This window comes from Sturnira hondurensis, unplaced genomic scaffold (genome assembly GCF_014824575.4).
Source record: "Sturnira hondurensis isolate 20B ecotype Veracruz unplaced genomic scaffold, ASM1482457v3 Scaffold0007865, whole genome shotgun sequence".
NCBI lineage: Eukaryota > Metazoa > Chordata > Mammalia > Chiroptera > Phyllostomidae > Sturnira > Sturnira hondurensis.
This window is the reverse complement of record NW_028080496.1, coordinates 3,435,843-3,456,540: the sequence shown is the minus strand read 5'-3', so window position 1 is coordinate 3,456,540 and position 20,698 is coordinate 3,435,843. Positions and strand designations below refer to the sequence as shown.

At 51.8% G+C, this 20,698-nt stretch overlaps 1 long non-coding RNA gene across 1 annotated transcript; it reads left to right on the top strand.

The window, feature by feature from the left end:
• Positions 1–835: 835 nt before the first annotated feature.
• On the top strand, positions 836–2,195 carry LOC118991954 (uncharacterized). Its single transcript, XR_005067512.1, has 3 exons — positions 836–952; positions 1,323–1,483; positions 1,979–2,195. It is a non-coding gene; the product is annotated as an uncharacterized LOC118991954 (long non-coding RNA).
• Positions 2,196–20,698: the final 18,503 nt, after the last annotated feature.

Below are 20,698 nucleotides of genomic sequence, written 5' to 3'. Positions count from 1 at the left end.
TGTTGGTTTTCGGCCAAGCAGAAATGTTTCACTCTTATGTGTTTCATTTGTCAATTTTTGTCCCTACACATAAACATTCCTAGTATAAAAATGCTGATACAAAATTACTTTTGAGAGATAAGAATGAATCCAGTAAAAATATCAATGCTACTTTTAAGAGGAGAAACTAGACACATTCACTACTTTTAATCTGGGAGCCTTAATTGGACAGTCTTGGAACTAAATCAGCTAAGGTAGAAATAGAAAAGGTGAAGGAAAGCATGGAGGAAATCGGGGTTAGCAGGGTCAGATGGGGTGACATCTAGGTGCCCTGACAAGCGCCAATCACCAGGCACCCCTGGCTTCTGAAAACTGTCCACAAGGACGTGGTCTGCGCACATCTGACCACCTGTCCCGGTTGGTGGTTCCTTGGTTGGTTTTCTGCGCCTGCATAAGTCTTCGGGGCACATCTGATCCGGCTGGGTCTGGTGATCTCAGAGGTGCGGAGAGAAGGCCTGCTGTTATCTCCCGAAAGGCAACACACCCAAAACCTGGGGAGAAAATAAACAAAACAAAAAACACTATTAGGGTCTGGTATCCAGTTACGCTCGGTTGCTATTGTGGAATAAAAACGACTCCTCCGTCCGTTGCTGTCCTTTGGGGACTTGCATGGTTTCCGTTTTACAGTCCACACCTGTATGCTGATAAGTTCTCCCGGGAGCCCGAGAACCGTTCGTGCGCCCCTGGGAAACCTGTGCCCGCGTCCCGGGCAGTTTACTCGTCTGTGTCGGCCGCCGGGGAAATCGCGTGGGGAGTCTGTCCCCATCCCCGCAGCCGCCCCCAAAAACGTATTTACAAGTGCCCCCGCTGCAGCCAGGGTCGCGCCATGCTGGTGTTTAGCTCCGAGGTGGATGCCCGGGGCCGTGCCAGACGCCCTGCGCGGGCTCGGAACCCTGCAAGGACGAGCTCTGAGGTGAGCGAGACGAGGCAGGGCGTAGGGGAAGCGGGGAGGACGGCGGTGCGCCCTAGCCAGCGGCCAAAGCTCCCGCTGCCCTGGAGCCGGTTTGCAGGAGCCACCTGGTGGCCGCTTTTATATTGTTCCCTTCCTCCCGAGCTCCGGGGAAATCCTTAAGGGAAGAGAATTGATCTCCATGCCCGAGGGTGAGTTCCAGGAGGTCGGCAGTGCTTTCAGGCTCACCCCGGTAGTATCCAGGTGTCCACACTTCATCTGTTCTCTGGAGATTGTATCTGCAGGGTTTTGGGGGCTTGCGGTGTGCTGCAACTTCTGGCTAAAGTGTTGGGGCCGGTTGACCAGCAAACAGCCGGTGCCTTTTCACCACCAGAGCCCACTGGGGCTCCACGGAAAGCGGGAGAAGAGAGTGCTTCCCACTGGAGACACCGGAGACGGCTCTGGAGGTGAGAACTGGCCCGGAGGAGGCGAGATGAGCCCGGCTGCAAACAGGGACGGGGAGCCGCTCCTCAGTCGGAGCCACAGGTGGTAGAGGTTTCCGTGCCTGGGAAGGCAGTGCTCTGGTTAATTCCTGGTAGGAATAAACACGGTAAGTGGGTAAGGGATGGAATTTGGTCGAAGTGCCTGGGCCAGAGTTCCAGGAGTTCGGCGACGCTTTCAGGCTCACCCCGGTAGCGCCCAGGGGCCCGTGCTTCATCTGTTCTCCCGGAGATCCTATCTGCAGGGTTTTGGGGGCTCTCGGTGTGCTGTAACTTCTGGCTAACGTTTTGGGGCCCGTTGACCAGCAAACAGCCAGTGCCCTTTCACCACCAGAGCCCACTGGGGCTCCACGGAAAACGGGAGAAGAGAGTGCTTCCCACCGGGATGCGAGAGGCTTCCGCTCTGGAGGTGAGAACTGGCCCGGGGTCAGGCGAGACGGGCTCGGCTGCAGGCAGGCAGGGGGAGCCGCTCACCGGGTTGAGCTTTTCTAAAATCTTCCGGGGCTCCCTCCTGATGTGGAGGGCGATGGGAACCAAGGGTGGTAGAGAGGTTTTGGTGCCTGGGAAGGCGGTGCTCTTTGGTTAATTCCTGGTCCGAAGAAATACGGTAGTTGGTAAAGGGATGGAATTTGGCTGCAGTGCCCCGGCCAGAGTTCCAGGAGCCCGGTGACGCTTTCAGGCTCATTCCGGTAGCACCCAGGGGCCGGTGCTTCATTTGTTCTCCAGAGATCGTATCTGCAGGTTAATGGGGGGACGTAGTGTGGCCACTGCTGACCCTTCTGGCTTAGGAGTGGGGGTGCACCAGGACTGGTTGACCAGCAAACAGATGGTGCCCCCTCTGCTCGTGGGACCACACGGAGCCTCCACAGGAAACGGGAGAAGAGAGTGCCTCCCACCCATGGGCCCGAGGAGCCTGGATCTGAATCCGGAGGTGGGAAACGGCCCTGGGCTGAGACAGGCTGGGCTGCGGAAGGGTGAGGACCCGCTCCTTAGATCTTTCAATTTTCAGGGCTCTTCTCTGCTAACCATCAGGTTTGTGAATTGGAGCAATGGCTGGTAGACAGGTTTAAGTTCCTGGTGTGAGGTGTGTTTTTCGGATTTCACTTCCTCAATCCATTGGAACACGGTAGTGGGCAAGGGATTGAATTTGGTCACAGTTCCCCGGGTGAGAGTTCCAGAAAGTCGGCAGCGCTTTCAGGCTCACCCTGGTAGTATCTAGGTGTCCACGCTTCATCTGTTCTCTGGAGATCCTATCTGCAGGGTTTTGGGGGCTTGTGGTGTGCTGCAACTTCTGGCTAACGTGTTGGGGGCCCGTTGACCAGCAAACAGCCAGTGCCCTTCCACCGCCAGAGCCCACTGGGGCTCCACGGAAAACGGGAGAAGAGAGTGCTTCCCACCGGAGAAACGGGAGGCTTTCACTCTGGAGGTGAGAACTGGCCCAGAGGAGGCGAAATGAGCCCCGCTGCAAACAGGGACGGGGAGCCCGCTCCTCAGTCGGAGCCACGGGTGGTAGAAAGGTTTTGGTGCCTGGTAGGGCGGTGTTCTCTGGTTAATTCCTGGTAGGAAGGAGGAGCCACGGTGTAGTAGGTAAGGGATGGAATTTGGTCACACTGCCTGGGCATGAGTTCCAGGGAGGTCGGCAGTGCTTTCAGGCTCACCCCTGGTAGCTTCTGTTCAGAGATTGCATCTGCTGTTTTGGGGGGAGGTTATGGTGTGCTGCAACTGCTGGCTAACGTGTTGGGGCCAGTTGACCAGCAAACAGCCAGTGCCCTTCCACTGCGGGACCCCACTGGGGATCCATGAGAAATGGGAGAAGAGAGTTCTCCCCACCCAGACAGCCGAGGAACCTGGATCTGGAAGCAGGAAAGGGCCCTGGGCTGGGCCACAGAAAGGTGAGGACATGCTCCTTAGATTTTTCTCTTAATTTTTTGGGCTCTCCCCAGCCATCAGGTTTGTGAGTTGGAGCAACTGCTGGTAGAGGTTTAGGGCCTGGTGTAAGGTGTGTTCGGATTTCACTTCCTCAGTCCAATGGATCACGGTAGTGGGTAAGGGATGGAATTTGGCTGCAGCGCCCGGGCCAGAGTTCCAGGAGCCCGGCAATGCTTTCATGCTCACCCTAGTAGCACCCAGGGGGTCCACGCTTAGTCTGTTCTCCGGAGATCGTATCTGCAGGTTAATGGGGGGATGTAGTGGGGCCACTGCTGACACTACTTCTGGCTTAGGTGTGGGGGTGCGCCAGGACTGGTTGACCAGCAAACATATGGTGCCCCTCTGCTCGTGGGACCCCACTGAGGCTCCACAGGAGAAGAGAGTGCCTCCCACCCAGACGCCCGAGGAGCCTGGATCCGGAGGTGAGAAACGGCCCTGGGCTGAGACAGGCTGGGCTGCGGAAAGGTGAGGACCCACTCCTTAGATCTTTCTCTAAATTTGGGGGGCTCTCCCCCGAGCATCTGATTTGTGAGTTGGAGCAATGGCTGGTAGAGAGGTTTGGGTCCCTGGTGTGAGATGTGTTATTTGGATTTCACTTCCTCAGTCCAGTGGATCCCGGTAGTGGGTAAGGGATGGAATTTGGCTGTAGTGCCTGGGCGAGAGTTCTAGGAGGTCGGTGATGCTTTCGAGCTCATCCCGGTAGTGTCCAGGGGCCTGCACTTCAGTTCTCTGGAGGTTGTATCTGCATGGTTTCGGGGGCTTTTGGTGTGCTGCAACTTCTGGCTAACGTGTTGGGGGGCCGTTGACCAGCAAACAGCCAGTGCCCTTCCACCACCAGAGCCCACTGGGGCTCCACGGAAAACGGGAGAAGAGAGTGCTTCCCACCGGGATGCGAGAGGCTTCTGCTCTGGAGGTGAGAACTGGCCCGGGGTCAGGCGAGACGGGCTCAGCTGCAGGCAGGCAGGGGGAGCCGCTCACTGGGTTGAGCTTTTCTAAAATCTTCCGGGGCTCCCTCCTGATGGGGGTGGGCAGTGGGAGCCAAGGGTGGTAGAGAGGTTTTGGTGCCTGGGAAGGTGGTGCTCTTTGGTTAGTACCTGGTCCAAAGAAACACGGTAGTGGGTAAGGGATGAAATTTGGCTGCTGTGCCCAGGCCAGAGTTCCAGGAGGTGAGCAACACTTTCGGGCTCACCCTGGCAGCATCCAGGGGTCTGCGTCTCATGTGTTCTCTGGAGATTGTATCTGCAGGGTTTTGGGGGCTTGCGGTGTGCTGCAACTTCTGGCTAACGTGTTGGGGCCGGTTGACCAGCAAACAGCCGGTGCCTTTTCACCACCAGAGCCCACTGGGGCTCCAAGGAAAGCGGGAGAAGAGAGTGCTTCCCACTGGACACACAGGAGGGACGGCTCTGGAGGTGAGAACTGGCCTGGAGGAGGCAAGATGAGCCCAGCTGCAGACACTCAGGGGCAGCTGCTCACCAGTCAGAGCCACGGGTGGTAGAAAGGTTTTGGTACCTGATAGGGCAGTGTTCTCTGGTTCATTCCTGGTAGGAAGGAACTCGGTTAGTGGGTAAGGGATGGAATTTGGTTGCACTGCCTGGGGAGAGTTTGAGGAGGTCAGCAGTGCTTTCAGGCTCACCCCGGTAGCTTCATCTGTCCTCCAGAGATTGTATCTGCGGGGTTTGGGGGGGGTTGTGGTGTGCTGCAATTTCTGGGTAACGTGTTGGGGCCAGTTGGCCAGCAAAAACAGTGCCCTTCCACCAGGGGAACCCACTGGGGGTCCACAGAAATGGGAGAAGAGAGTGCTTCCCACTGGGACAGGGGAGGCCTCCGCTCTGGAGGTGAGAACTGGCCCATGGGCAGGCGAGATGGACTGGGCTGCAGACAGGCAGGGGGAGGCGCTCACCAGGTTGGACTTTTCTAAATTTTTCCAGGGCTCCCTCCTGATGGGGGGGTGGTAGTGGGAGTCACGGGTGGTAGAGAGGTTTGTTTCAGGGCATGAGAAGGCGATTCTCTGCTTAATTCCTGTTCCAAAGAAAGAAGGCCCTTCTCCCGAAGCTCTCACCATCAGGGCCGCTGTGCCAGCTCTTGTCCACCCCAGGACCTCGTTATGGTCTCAGGCCTTCGGTGACCCCACATCGATGGTCTTGGTGTTTTGTGTCAGGAGGTCCTTTTCTGAGCGTTGTAAGCTAGACTTTTACGTGAAAGGGGCTGCGAGACTCATGCAACCCCTCCCGGCTGCTCTCATGTGGCCCTCTCGCACTCCTCAGACTGGCCCAGCCCGGGCAAGACCAGACACTCTGCTCGCTCTTCCCCTGGCGGGGCCTGTGCTCATCTGTCAGGTCAGAGACGTGCTCTGACGCCGTGGTGTGGCCTCGCCATCGGATCCATCCATCGGACATTTGCGTTGGTTGTCTGAGGTGCTATAACTGGGCAGAGCTCAAGGAGACTGTGGGGCACTAGCAGGATCGTCCTGTTCCTGTGGCTTTGGGAGATCAGAAGGTGGCTCTCACCAAAAGTGCTCCTCAGTGGGACCCAGCTCACTGCAGAGGTGGGGGCTGAGGCCATGCGGGGGGAGCTCTGAGGTGGGACGGAACCTCACAAGCATTCCATCATCGGGGCACCTCGGGGGAGTTTGCTTCCATCTGGAGACTTGAAGGGACTGCCCCTGCCTGTTCTAGTGCCCCATTCATGGGGTCGACCAGATGGCCCTGGCAGTTCTGAGGCTAAGGCCATGGGGTGGTAGAGAGGATCAGTGACCGGGCCATGGTTCCAGGATGGCCGCGTGGACTGTGACTCAGCCCCGCCAACAGGCAAGGTTTTTTATTTAGTCAGAAATGAGTGGTTTGTATCACCAGATTAGTGGTCACCCCCACAGTGGGTGGCTGAGAATGTCTGCTCTATGAACAGGCCTCCAGGTTTGACCATCACCAGACGCATAGCTCTGCTCCGGCTACAGACAGGCTCTGCTGGAGGATAGTCCCATGTCATCCTGGTGCTCTCAGGCTCCTGTGCCTGAAGGTGGTGATTGTGGTCCTGCCCAGGACTGCTGCGTGGGAAGGAGAGGGTGGGACTCCACTGACTGGGCCCTTCTGTGCTGTTGAGTCTGCCCTTGAACCTGCTTGCTGTGCCCTGCCCAGAACTGCTGTGTGGGAAGGAGAGGCTGGGACCCCGCTAACTTAGCCCTTCTGTGCTGTGCAAGACAACAATGGGTGTCGCATTGTAAAGACACTAGGAGCAGAGGCCTTCAGACCAAGGACGATGTGCCTGGAGAGCATCACCTACAGATTGTTCCACATGTTCCACCTTGAGGAAAGGATTCACTGGGAATCCTGTTCCTCTCTTCCTTGCAAGACGTTAATTGCCTGGCTCTGCCTCCCTGGGACTGGGGTTTGGGACCCCCTTTGTCTGGTGGTGTGTACAGATGCTGAGTGAAGAGCATTGTCCTGTGTCCCAGTGCATGCTCAAGAGGGGTGCACTGGTCTCTGAGTCCTGACCACACGTGCTCTAGCCCTGGCTCCCCTTGCTGCCATCTCTGTCCAGTGCTGCTCTCTCCACACAGGCTCTTCCTGACCAGTTTGGTGTCAAGCCTGCAGTAATGGTTGCTCTTCCGTGGCCTGTGGTGGGAGCCTCTTCGGAAAGAGCTCCACTGCCCAGCCCTCTGGGATGCTGGTGGCCACTGGGTTGTCACCCAGGTCCCTAAGGCTGAGTAGGGGGTGTCTCAGGCCACCACTGCAGTNCTGTGCTGTGCAAGACAACAATGGGTGTCGCATTGTAAAGACACTAGGGGCAGAGGCCTTCAGACCAAGGACGATGTGCCTGGAGAGTGTCACCTACAGATGGTTCCACATGTTCCACCTTGAGGAAAGGATTCACTGGGAATCCTGTTCCTCTCTTCCTTGCAAGACCTTAATTGCCTGGCTCTGCCTCCCTGGGACTGGGGTTTGGGACCCCCTCTGTCTGGTGGTGTGTACAGATGCTGAGTGAAGAGCATTGTCCTGTGTCCCAGTGCATGCTCAAGAGGGGTGCACTGGTCTCTGAGTCCTGACCACACGTGCTCTAGCCCTGGCTCCCCTTGCTGCCATCTCTGTCCAGTGCTGCTCTCTCCACGTGGGGCTCTTCCTGACCAGTTTGGTGTCAAGCCTGCAGTAATGGTTGCTCTTCCGTGGCCTGTGGTGGGAGCCTCTTTGGAAAGAGCTCCACTGCCCAGCCCTCTGGGATGCTGGTGGCCACTGGGTTGTCACCCAGGTCCCTAAGGCTGAGTGGGGGATGTGTCTCAGGCCACCACTGCAGTTTCTGATGAGTGGGTGGGCTCACTGGTGTGAGGGAGGCCCTAGTCCCATCTCAGAGGTGATGGGTTATGTGTTGCACCATCTGTGCTGTTGCCAGTGGTTGGTCTGGGTCCACTGGGTCTTGGCCAACAACATGCACCTCAAAGTTCCCCTTGGGGGTTTTCTTAATGAAAACACAAGTTAGAAAAAGTGAGTGCCTGGTGTGAGGGGAACTGAGTGCCGTGTAAGACTCCTGATGCTGAAGTCTCCCCGAGTCCCTGCATTGGAAGCTCTGGCTTCCGCATGGGCCTCCTCGTGTTGTGATGTTCCTGGTGAGAGGACATTTAATACCCAGTTGGCTTCCAGCCACTGGCATGGAAATGTGGGAGTGGGGCCCATGCTTTTGTGGTGGGTGGGGCCAGGCCAAGCCTGCTCTTTGCCTCAGGCTGCTTTGTGCTCTTCCTTGTGTCCAGGGACTCACCCTCCAACTCCCTGCTGTGCAGGCAGCTCCCTTTCCTGCACCATCCTGAGTGTGCAGGTTGGTGTGTGGGAGCATTTCTGAGAGTGATGGGATTGTGAGTGGAACATTCGGCCTATGGCTGGCATGGGAGGCGCTGAGGCCCCTGTGTCCCAACAGGTGTCATGATGGAGCTGCCCACAGGTTGGTGAGAGTGGATCCCATCGTGTCTTCTGGAGCTGAAGACCCTTCCTGGAACCCTGCAAACAGCCTCACCTGTCTGCCTTACTTTCATCCCTACTGACCTCCTGGATTGAAACAGGCCTCAGTGTGAGGGTCCAGGGGTGAAGTGCCCCAGATCTGACAGGGTGGCCCAGGAGACAAGCCAGTGGCTGATCAGCACAGGATGTCGGTGTGTATGCGGTGATCTGGGCTGGAAGCCAAGGGTGGAGGTATGTTGGTGCCCTGGGCTTCCCTGTGTTCACCTCTAGGGCTGGGGCTCACTTAGACCCCACTCTATACAAGCCCGAATCCTACTTCCTCCCCACACGGGGAAGCACTGCTTCTAGCCCACTGTGTGTCTAGGCTGCAGGGGGCCTGCTCTGCTGTGATGTGTGTGCCCTGAAGTGGTTTACAATGATTGGACCTTGGTGTCCCAGGCTGTGGAGGATTACACAGTGTGCCTGAGACGGGACAGGCCATCTCTGGTCTTGGTGGTGGCTGTCAATCAGCTTGACTGCTTGTCAGTAGATGGTAGCCACTAACTGGGGTCGGTGCAGGTCAGTCACAACAAGCTGGGAACAGAAGTGTAACTGTGAAATGTGACACTTCGGAAACAATGAAGAGCCGGGAGCTGAATTGAAAGTGCTTTTTTGCAGTTTAAAAGTTTTTATTTCACAAAGTTTTCTGTACATGAAAATAAACATACAGGGAAAAAAAAACCCCACCCCATCACCTTGCCAGCCTCGGTAATCTTTGCTGGTGTGGGCTCGCTGATTACAAGGAAGGCATCATTCAGTGCCACCTGTCAGAGCCTGTCCTTGTCAATAAGGACTTAGAACATCTGAAAGGACTGTTACTTTCGGTTTCTTTCATTATCCTAGTGCCCAGCTTACCTGGTGTAAAGACCAAGTCAGTGGTAAGTGATGAAGTGACCTGCTGCCCACTGTGGGCAATAGGCAATGCTGACTTCAAATCATAAAGATGCAGCTGGAGGTTAAGAACAGATATAAAGGTGATGTCCCCTGGGCTTTTTGGTCCGTGTGGAAAAAGTGTGCATTAAGTCAATCAAAGTGGGGAGGCTGAAGGGTTCCTCTTGCTTAGTGCCCAAGTGGACAGTGGCAAGGTTTCTTGGCCTCTTCCACCAGCTGTGGGGCCTCTCCATCCAGGCCGCCAGGAGCAGGCTCCACCTCTTCCCCCAGACGAAGGGCTGTGACCTCAGAGGGAGTAATTTCCCTCAAACACAGGTGCGTATTTGTATGCAGTTTGCTCTGAATGTGAACACACTGCCCCTGGTCTGTGCCATGGTGACGTGGGGTGACAAGTTACCAGATTAGTCACTTTTCCTCCACTGTGTGGTGACTTGTGGAATCCAGGGTAGGTCTCTTGGAATAACAGGAGCTGTGGCCACACCCTGAAAGTGGAAAAGAAGTTAGGGAACACTCAAGCTGAAGTCAGCATCTGTGGGGTGGTGTGTAGGCAAACAAGACCCCTACATGTAGCCACAATGTAGTGTCTTGAGTTACAATGTCATGTCCCCAGGCCTGAGCCCCTTAGTTTATCAGCAAAGGGTTTGAGGTGACTGGCCTTTTCACTGAGCAGCCCGGTGCTCTGTGACAGTCTGGGTTTTGAGGGTCGTGCCCTTCTTCTAGGCCCAGCACAACCTGCTGCCCATGCCAGGCTGTTGTGTCTACAGTAGCAGAGTGGGCGTGGCAGCAATAATTTGGGAGGAGAAGGAAAGAGAAGCACCCTCCCAATTAGAGAGCAAAAGTCAACACTGGTAGTTTCTTGAGAGGATGGTGCAGCGTGAGAGAAAGCAGAGAATGATGAGCCTGAGCCCAGTGCTGTGGGTGTTGAAAAGACAGCTCTACACTCATGTGTGGGGTCTGGGGTGATTTGTGTGCCATGAAGACTGCTGCCCTGTGTTGATGGGGTTTGAGGGCACACCAAAAGGTGATGATTTGAGAGGGGGAAAATGAAGGAGAGTAGAAGGGAGGTAGTATTAGAAGAAAGAAAGAGCAGCCCTGGTAGGTCGACCAGATGTCCCAGTAAATGAGCATCCTGGAAGAGAGAGCAAGGCCTCTGCCCCCGGCCCTTCCTCACAGAGGTCTGTGTGACCTCCAGCAGCACACAGAGACCAAGGATCAAAGAAAACGTGCATTTTGGGTTAGCAGAAGACAAGCAAGGAAGTGACCCAGGAAAAAGGCTGCTGGAACAGTGTGATGAGAAGGGGTCAAGTGTGGTTTGCAGGCTGGATGACCACACAGAAACAACAAAAGGGAAGTGGGAGGAGCACACAAGACAGAGACAGGGACCAGCTCTGCTGCTTGCCTTAGGGGTTTCCTGTGAGGGGACAGAGGAGCCCAGAAGTAAATATCTGGGTTGAAAAAGAGTCTACACTTCCAGGGGTGGCGTGTGAACAGCGCAGGTCATTTCCAAATGACCCTTGGTTTCTCCCCATCCCACTTCTATGGATGTCCCCAAACGTCTGATGGCGTGGCATGTGCACACGCACACAGACCTCCGTTACGTGAGGCGCTGCTGTGAGGGAACCAGGAGTATCTGCCCCAACAAGAAACTCCCGGGGTCAGCTCACCAGTTCTACTGGAGATGGTGCTGCAGACGAGCTGGTCCCAGGCCCCACCCCAGTGTGTGCACACGGCTTTGCTCACTCAGCCGCACACCGTTAGGGCCACCTACATGAAGCCCCTCATGCCTGAGTGTCTCCTTATGCTTTTCCGCCTGTGCATTGCGTTCTTTCTGCATTTTCAGGCGAGCAGCTGCTGAGGCCTCTGGTCGTTTCACAGCATCATCAGGTTCTGCCATGAATGGAAGAAAAAAATTGAGTGCTAAAAAGCATTTGTATAAAATGGAAAATTTTGAGTCTATAGACTCATTAGAAACATATTAAAACACAGACAGCAGATGGTGCAAAAACATGGTTCTACATGAAGAAGCCTACCCTTCCACATATAATTTGGCCGCTTACAGGGCAGACTGTACACAGCCAGAGTTCTTAGCAGTGGAAACCTCTCCCTCAGCAGCTCCAATTCAGGAAGTCTGGGGGAGGCTACCTGATGCTTTTCATGGAAGAGGATGACTCCCCTTCCAAACAATAACACTCCTCCATCCCGCCTCCCCGTATTCAGTCACCAATCGCTTTCAGCATTAAAGGTAAGTTCTGGTGTATATAGATGTTCATGTTTTACTGGACATTTCATTTTCCTGTTTAAATGTTCCTTTACATTTCATGTCCTCTTTGTTTTTAACATGTCTTACAGACTAAACAGTACATTAGACATGTACTGTATGTAAGAAAGATTGAAATGGAATCATTTAGGGGTCTGGAACAAGTTACTTCAATTGACATTATTTCTACTGGGGGAAAAAATGAAACCGAGGTTCCAACTCAATTTGTTCCAGAAGGCTGTTTGAGAAGAGACCTGTGTGAAAACTGAATATCACAGGTGACTGGCTGATCATACTGGTGTCGGCATGAAGAGGGTTGTCAGGCCGAGAAGCAAAAACCAAGACATTTGAGAACTGCAGTGTTTGACTGCAATTTTTCAAGGAAAAATTATAATTTATATGTTCACATCAGTACCTCCTGAACTACAGGTGATCGACACTCCCTTCAGGTAGTAGAGAAACAAATGGGGCCAAAATGTCATCGTCGAAATAATGCAGGTATGTGTGGGTGTGTGCGCGGTGGTGGTAGAGCTGACTGAAACTTTCAAAAGAAAACCACCCCGGGTTGGTGTGGCTCAGTGGATTGAGTGCTGGCCTGAGAGCCAAAGGGTTACTGGCTTGATTACCAGTCAGGGAACCTGCCTGGGTTGTTGACCAGTTCCCCATTAGGGGGCGTTTGAGAGGCAACCACACACAGATGTTTGTTTCCCCCTCCCTTCTCCCCTCTCTAAAAATAAATCTTTAAAAAACAAAGCTACACTTCCATTTTACAGAAATGTGAGTTTCAGTGCCATTTCTGTTGGCCCATTCTTAAAAAAACTACACTTGATGGATTTTACTCTATCTTGTTCTCAAACTTGGATAGAACAACGCACCACCTCTCGCTGCAGTTATGTTCTGTAGTGCTTACTAAAAAAACGATCCTCTTTGACGTGCCATCCCATCACCACCACCTGCCACTTCATGAAATCCTGCATCTTACGCAAGATTTACAATTGTATTCTGAACTTTGTTGGTGGACATGCACGTAGCCCACAATCAAAAAGACTGAGAATGGCAGGACCACAGGGTTTCGGAAGAGTGGAGAGAGGCACGTTGGAATGAATATTTTGTCACTACACACACTTTCCACCCCAAACTCTGTAACCATGGTGACTCAGATGAGCACCATTGGTATTTAATTATGCTGCTATTCTCAAAGCACTTAACATTTCTTTGAGATGTCCTCAGAGAGGGAGAGAAACATCAATGCATGGTTGCCTCTCAGGCACTCCCCACTGTGGACCTGGCCTGTAATCCAGGCATGTGCCCTGACTGGGAATTGACTTGGTGACTCTTTGATCCACAGGCAGGGGCTCAAGCCACTGAGCCACACCAGCCAGGGCTCAAAGAGAATGATTTTTAAATAGCCAAGTATAATTTGAACTCAGGTCTGATGAGTGAGTTGTAATAAATCAAAGTACAATGAATATGAAGAACTAAACCTCTGTTTCTCCTCACTTACAAACGTCTGAAACACAGCTCAGAGTTAGCAGGCAGACCCATGAGTGAAGTTTTCAATTTAACCCATCCTATAAATGAAAAACCCTCCAACAAGACACGCACCGTTAGGCAGGTTTCCCCCCTCAATTAATCTCTGACGTGAGAGAATCTGTTGCACGTTCACCAAAATCGATTTCAGACGCGCACAAAGGTTTCCTTCCCATACTTCTTACTCCTAACAGCCCGGATTTGCAATCAGTCACTAACCCACAGTAGCCGGCTCGGTCCAGCTGCCTCTGCCTCAAGGCTCGCGATTGGGGGTGGGGGGGGAGGGAGCTTCTGAAAAATCAGGTACGAAAGGATGCAGCTGAAAACAATGTACCAGCTGTAGGTGGTCAGCAGGGAGCCCACTAGGAAAAAAAAAAGAAAACCGTTCGCAAGAAGCTAAAAAAATACTATTATGGGCAGGCTGGGCAATGAGGGCTGGAGACAAATGCCAAAGGCCCAGCGATCCCAGAAACCGTAGCCCCAGAGCTTGCTTCCCAAAAAGTAAATAAAAAGCCGGACGGCGCCGCCCAGGAAAATGCGACTCCAGAAGGGCTAAGGCCTCCCCAGGCCTGGGCCCGAGCCGGGCCCGAGCCGGGCCCGAGCCGGGCCCGGGCCAGGCCGGGCGGAGGAAGACGCACCGTACATAGCGGCGCCACCTCGTTTCCCCGCGGCCTGCGGCAACTCACCAGTGACGTGCAAGAAACGCAGCCCATCCATCTCGAGAGGTGGGCGCGCAGCAAGCAGCTCCTAGTCCAGCTCCACGGCCGCGGGTGCTCTTCCTGGTTCCGCCCCGTCAGCCTCCGGCCCGCCCCCACGTATACGTACTTGAGGGCGTGGCCTCGGCGATTTGACCAATCACAGGGAAGTGGGCGGGGCCAGGGAGCCAGTTGAGTCCTGAGACGCATCGCTGACCTACTCGTTGACTTAGCAAATATTTACTTTAGTACCCAAGCAGGGCAGCCTACTCCTGCTGCCGGTGTTACCTTTTAGTCTAATAAAGTCCCGTTGATCCTCATGTTTCTCCTCCCTTACAGCATCAAAACCTCTTGAGATGAATTATAGCAATGGTTCTAACACTCAATTTCACTACAAAACACTCGTGGTTATTAGTGCTCTTGCCGCTACCTGCAATGCCCTCCACCCATTTCCACCTGCCATGAGGCCTACCTTATCCTACCCTATTTGTAATTTGACTTGGAGGGGTTTTTTTTGGGGGGGGGAGGTTTTGAAGTGAACATACCTAGCAGTCTCAAAAGCTGACAGAAATTGGTAAAGGGAAAACCATAGGCTCCCATGATACCAAACCTAGTTTTAATACCTGACCTAATTGCTGTCTCAATCTCTCCCAGAAACATAGGTAACTAGTCTGGAACTTTCTGGTCAGGCACCAGTAAAATATCTGTCACACGTTGCATCCCCATCCCAGGAAGAAGAGGCAATCAATCTGCATGATGAAAACTCTCGCCATTCCTTCCCGGCAAAGACGCTCCCCCATCTAATAACCCTTTCTTTTTTATTTTAAATTTGAGCCAAGCTGGCAACATATACCAGGGGAGCTCGATCTCAAATACTCCCCTTTCCTTTTTCAGTAGCTCCATTGCCCCACCTTTCCTCCTCTAAAAACCTTCCACTTTTGTTTACAACCCCTCTGAGAGCCCTTCTAGTTGCTAGATAAGATACTGCCTGATTCATGACTCACTTTTAAAAAATATTTTATTTATTTTTAGAGAGAGGGGAAGGAAAGGAGAAAGAGTGGGCGAGAAACATCGACGTGTGGCTGCCTCTCATGTGTCCCCCACCGGGGACCTGGCCTGCAACGCAGGCATGTGCCCTGACTGGGAATCGAACTGGTGACCCTTTGCTTCATAAGCCTGTGCTCAATCCACTGAGCTACAAAGTGAGTCAGGGCAACTCACTTAATAAAGCAATTAGATCTTCACATTTATTATGTTGAATTTGTTTACACCTCTTTAAAAATTTGTTATTTATTGATTTGAAAGAACTAGCAATTCATTGTCTATGCACTCGTTGGTTGAACTATCAGGTGTGCCCTGATTGGGGATCGAACCCAGAACCTTGGTATATCAGGACAAAACTCTACCTAGCTGAGCTATTCGGCCAGGGCTAACGCCTACTTCTCGATGTTTTCTTTTCACTTGTAAAAGGTGTGCCATCGCTTATTGCTTTAAGGTGGGTTTTCATTTATTTCTGGCATCTGTGCTAAAACTGAATGATTTCTTGGGCTTACAGTTGTAATACTTGGTCTGGGAGCAGCTTTAAATATAGTCAAACCCTGATTCTCAAATGTCTCCCACCTTTTTATTTTTAGTATGACAGCCTCTCTCCTGCGCCCCCCCCCCCTATTTTATTTAATTTTTGAGCGATGGGGAGGGAGGGAGTAAGAAATACATCAATGTTTTTGATGTTTCTGTTCTCTTGCATGCCCCCTAGTGGGTACCTGGCTCGCAATCAAAGCATGCGCCCTGACCTGGAATTAAATGGCTGAGCTTTTTGGTCCACAGGACAATGCCCAACCCACTGAGCCACACCGATCAAGGCCACTGTCTCTCATTTTGAACAATTTCGTTCTCAACAAGGTCGTTCACGGAAAAAATGTCTGTGTGATCAGTCACGTGTCTCTTGGGTGATAATAGAACCAAGGTTCCACTGTACTGTGAACTGTAGTATGATGCATCTGTGTACACGTGCATATGCACACAGTATGACAGGCTTATTCAACTTGGATTTCATAGATTTGGAGTTATTAGAATGCAAGAATGATGGTCTCCCCTTTCAATCCCTCGCATATTGTTGTTCTGTGGTCCCCTTCTTTCTAACCTTTGTCCCTCCAATCAGGGCATGTTCTCCCCTAGCTTGCCAAAAACCACAGTTATTTCAGCAAACAATTGCTCACTATAGCTGCTCAGGTGTTATTTGCCGAAACAGGTCAAAGATAGTATCCAGAATTCCATCACTGATTGACCATGTTAAGACTGGCTGGTGTTGCTCCGTGGTTTGAGCACCAGTCTGTGAACCAAAGGGTTGCCAGTTCCGTTCCCCAGTCAGGGGACATGCCTGGTTGGCCCCCAGTAGGGGGCGTGCAAGAGGCAACCACACATTGATGTTTTTCTCCCTCTCTTCCTCTCAAAATAAATCATCTTTAAAAATAAAATTAAAAAAAAATGACTTGCCCCAGTTCATCACTTTACAACAGCCTCCAGGTGGGAGGAGTGTATTTCCCCAGCCTTTGACTGGGGATGCGGTCAGGTGTCTCGCTCTGGCCAATGGCGAGTAGGCGGAAGTAATTGCATCAATAGTGCAGGCCTAAGGAGCCTCTAAGGTTCCTTCCCTCTTGCACCTTTGCCCAGTTAACCAGCTGGTCCACAGACCCGTGGGAAAAGCAGAGCCGGCTGTGTGAGCAAACAGTGGTTGCCAACTAAAACCCAAGTTCTGGGGTGGAGGCCCTCACCCCCACCACCGTTTTTAGAGGAGCGTCAATGGGCCCTGACAGGGTGAGAATTGTGACAAAGTGTGGATTTGTGAGGACACTTACCCTGGCGGGCCCATGGGGACGACAATGACTCCCCCGTGACGTCCTGAACATTGGCACGTGCCACTCTGCATTCCCTCAGCTGACAAGTGAAAGCTGTGTCCCCCTCCAGTTCTTCAAATCAGTAATGCATTTGCATGATGTTTATGAAATAAAAACCTCCAAAGGATGCTGGTTCTGGCAAAGCCCTAAAGCCCGGCTGCCTGGACTGAAGTTTGCTATTCTTTACACAGAAGAAAACGCTCCAGAGATGGCAGGTTCTCGCAATCAATCACTGCCAACACACACACTCCTGAGTTTTACTAAGGATTCAAAGATCTAAACCAGGGGTGTGAAACTCATTTTCACCAGGGGCCACATCAGCCTCGCAGCTGCCTTCTAAGGGTGGAATGTGATTTCAATTCCTTAACAGTTAAGGAGTAGTTACATTTCTACAGTCTAAAAGTTATTTCGGCCCTTTGAAGCCAACCGCGAGGCTGATGTCGCCCACGGGAACAGTGAGTCTGACACCCTGATCTATAAGTGTTTTCTCGAGGACCAGGGAGCCTAGTTAGAGATGACACCCTCCTGCATTTCCAACTTAAAGGCACCCACACACCTCCCCACACCAAAGACATGCAACTTGGCAGCACAGCGAGAGTCCTTTATTGTTACTCTTTGTAGAAAACAGGCATCCGAATTTCCAATTGTGTATTAAAAAATGACCAGCAGCAGCTTGCAGCATTTCAACAATGCTCGGGAACTCTCTGCCGACACAAACGAGGCTACTGTTCCACATTCGAAATGCAAGGCTTGTCCCCGGCCGATGCTGCACGGCCTGTGGATACCCAGGCCTCGCTGCTCAGGACCCATTTGTGACTGTGTCCTCCTCCATCTCCTCTTCGCCATCATTAGTGGGGCCTGGAGGAAAACACAAAGCCAGAGTCACGTCGGTGTCAGGGAATGCGCACTCAGCACATGGGTGCCCGTTCCATGAGGCTCCTGTGTGCCAAGCCTCACGCAAGGCACAGAAGCCCAACAGCAGCCTCAGCCCTCTAGATGTTCATGGCCCAGCGACCATCAGGCTCTGGCAGGTACACTAAGGGACGGTCGGTTCCCAAAGGAAAAGATCGCACAGGTGTTGTAGAGAAGTCAAGACCCCAACTCATTCACAGCATCCATCACCCAGCTCGGCGCATGCGTGCTTGCTTGTCTGCCAGCCCCCCAATCTGCCACCCAGACCTGTGCTCACACGGGCCTCTTTCCATTCAAGTGTGCGAGGCTGCCTTTTGCCAGTGTGGAGTCAAGCAGAAAACCAAATCATTACATTTCCAAAACTGATAAAGAAATGCAGACCCTCTGATAGGAGAAAAAAAAATCGTCATTTCATATGTCCTAAAATGCCAGCAAACTGAGTTACCTACTGGGATTATGTTACTGGAAAATTTAGCAGGCAACATTGTACAATTATCAAGCAGGATCTTTGAGACAGTCTATCTCTTGAAGCAAAAACTATGGCAAACATCGGCACAGTGTCCAAAGGTACCGACTGTTCAGAAGCACACGTCCTGGGGAAACGAGGGAGACCAGAGCTGCCTCCACTTCCCCGGCTCAAGTCGAAGCCTGGTCAAGTAACAGCTTCAGGTTCGTTTCTCCTTACACACAAATGTAGCTGGATTCTAACGGTGGGGGACATCGGCGGTGTTCAGATTATGTATCTGTGCGTCTGACACCCTCAGCAGTGCTCTTGAGCCCGAGTTCTAACGCACCATTATCACCTTGATCGCTTCCACATCCCCGGGAACGGGCCACCTTTCTTTTTGTCTGTCGGCAAACTGGCACCTGAATTGAACCTTGGGAGGGGAGGGAAGGACGTAACTGTCAAACCCAGACTGATGGAATCTGCTTCTCTTCTACTTTCAAAAAGCCTTTGAAAGTAAAATTCAACCAGTGTAGTATCTTATCTTTGTTAACAAACTGATACAAGCAACTGTCTCCTTCACAAAGCAGGGCGTGCATAACAGGATGTTTAGACTGAATACTGAAACGTTTGCTCCTCTAACCAGGTCGAAACCTCATGTGACACAGGGACCGCTGAGGGTCAGGGACTCACATCACGCAAATTTAATGTGGGATCAGTGACAGGAGTTTCGTTGCTTTTGTAGGAGGCACATTGCCAGACAGAGCGTCTCTGAAGGGGGAACAGAGCGAGTCGGTCGTCCGTATCCTACGTGTTGCTTCTCCTGGCGGTACCTTTGCAGGCCGTGCACCGCTCTCGCCCTTGAACATTTCTCTGCTTCCTGACGCTCCTACAGCGACACCGCGCACAGAGTTAACACAAGTCGGAAGGAACACCATGTGCATTTGGACGCATCCCTCAGAAAACAGGGAAGGAAACGCTTCTGGCATATTTGGGGCCAGTAAAAATACCAAAAAAGCCAACTCCAAGCTCAGAGGAGACTGTGGCCTCGCCTTCTCTGGCGAAGCTCCCTGAAGAAAAACCCTCTCCTTGTTTCCAGGAGCGGCTCCCAAAGCACTAAGTAGCTTTAAAACAAAAACAAAAAATCCCAACTAAGGGGAATCATTGTAATGATTCTAAATGCCCCCAAATGGACAGCATTACGTTCCCCAGCGGGCACAGTGTTGTCGCCAGTGCTCACCAGGGCTCTGAGCTGGTGCCACCCCTGGGGTGCCCAACACCACCCACGACAGGTTTAAGTCAGGGCCCTGCCAGAGGCTCTGCTGTGAGGAAAATCTGACATTTTAGTGCCACGTCCTCTTCCAACCATGTTGTCTGACAAGGTCTGGGCACGGAGGACTCGAGTTCAAGGAATTCGTCTCCACGGAAGAGAACATGGCATCCAAAATGGGTTAACAATTGGCTGTTTTATTTTAATTATTTTACTCTTTCTACTGAATATAGGCATTGCACTGTACTTACTTATTCCTGTGAAAATCACCCAAGAGGAAGGGACAGTTCAGGAAAAAACATTAGTATTCCCCACGGAACTGCCTGAAAGGATGGAAAAATCCCCTTCTAATGAAACAGCCCCTGAATGTCTAAAAGTTGTTGGAATAACAGCCCCTCCTTTACCTTGAATAAGAATATATATCAATCAGAATTAGACAGGCAAAGAAACAGAAGAAGCTGGTTAGCTACTACAAACTAAGCACGTAGAAATGACTACCAAGGAGTTAGAGTCCATAGTACATAAATAAACATTTTAGACAGAAAGATAGATAGCTAAGTTAGACATCACAAAGGCTTATAATGAATTTCCTAACCTCTGCTCAGTCTAGCGTACCTTTTGCCCCATGTCAAATTCTAAGACCTTTTATAAACAATAAGACATTCAAACTTGGTACACAGAGCTATTTCAAATAGTCTGATTAATGGTTCTCCTGGTCAAAACAACTTTTGTTTAACATAACTGAGACTATGGGAACTTTTGTACTTGTCCTGGTTACCTTTGTATTGATTTTTTCTGCTTAACTGATCATGCTATGCACCTGCAAATATTAATTAATCACTACCAAAAATGAAACTATAAAAACCTGCTTGTACTTACAATAAACGGAACAGAGCTTCACTGTCCTTTGAGGTGTGTTGTCGTCTGTTACCCATCGCTGACGCCTTCCCCACCTTTCAGGACCCCTGGACCCTGCGGCTGGACCGCGGCATTTTATGTCCCACGTTTTTATTCCAAACCAGTAGTAAAACTCATTAGGCAATTTAAAAAAATGAGTCAACAAGTATCAAGTATCAAAAACATGAATCAGCCCTGGCCAGTGTGGCTCAGTGGGATGGGTGTTGCCCCGCAAAATGGAAGGTCACAGGCTCGATTCCCGGTCAGGGCACGTGCAGGAGGCAACCAGTCCGTGTTTCTCTCTCACACTGATGTTGCTCTCCCTCTTTTTCTCTCTCCCCTCCCCCTCTCTAAGAACAAATAAATAAAATCTTTTTAAAAACCCACACAGCCCTGGCTGGTGTAGCTCAGTGGATTGAGCACGGGCCTGCGAACCAGATGATAACGGTTTGACTCCCAGTCAGGGCACATGCCTGGGTTGCAGGTCAGTTCCTGGCAGGGGACTCACGAGAGGTGACCATACTTTGAGGTTTCTCCCCCTCTCTCCTTCCCTTCTCTTCTAAAG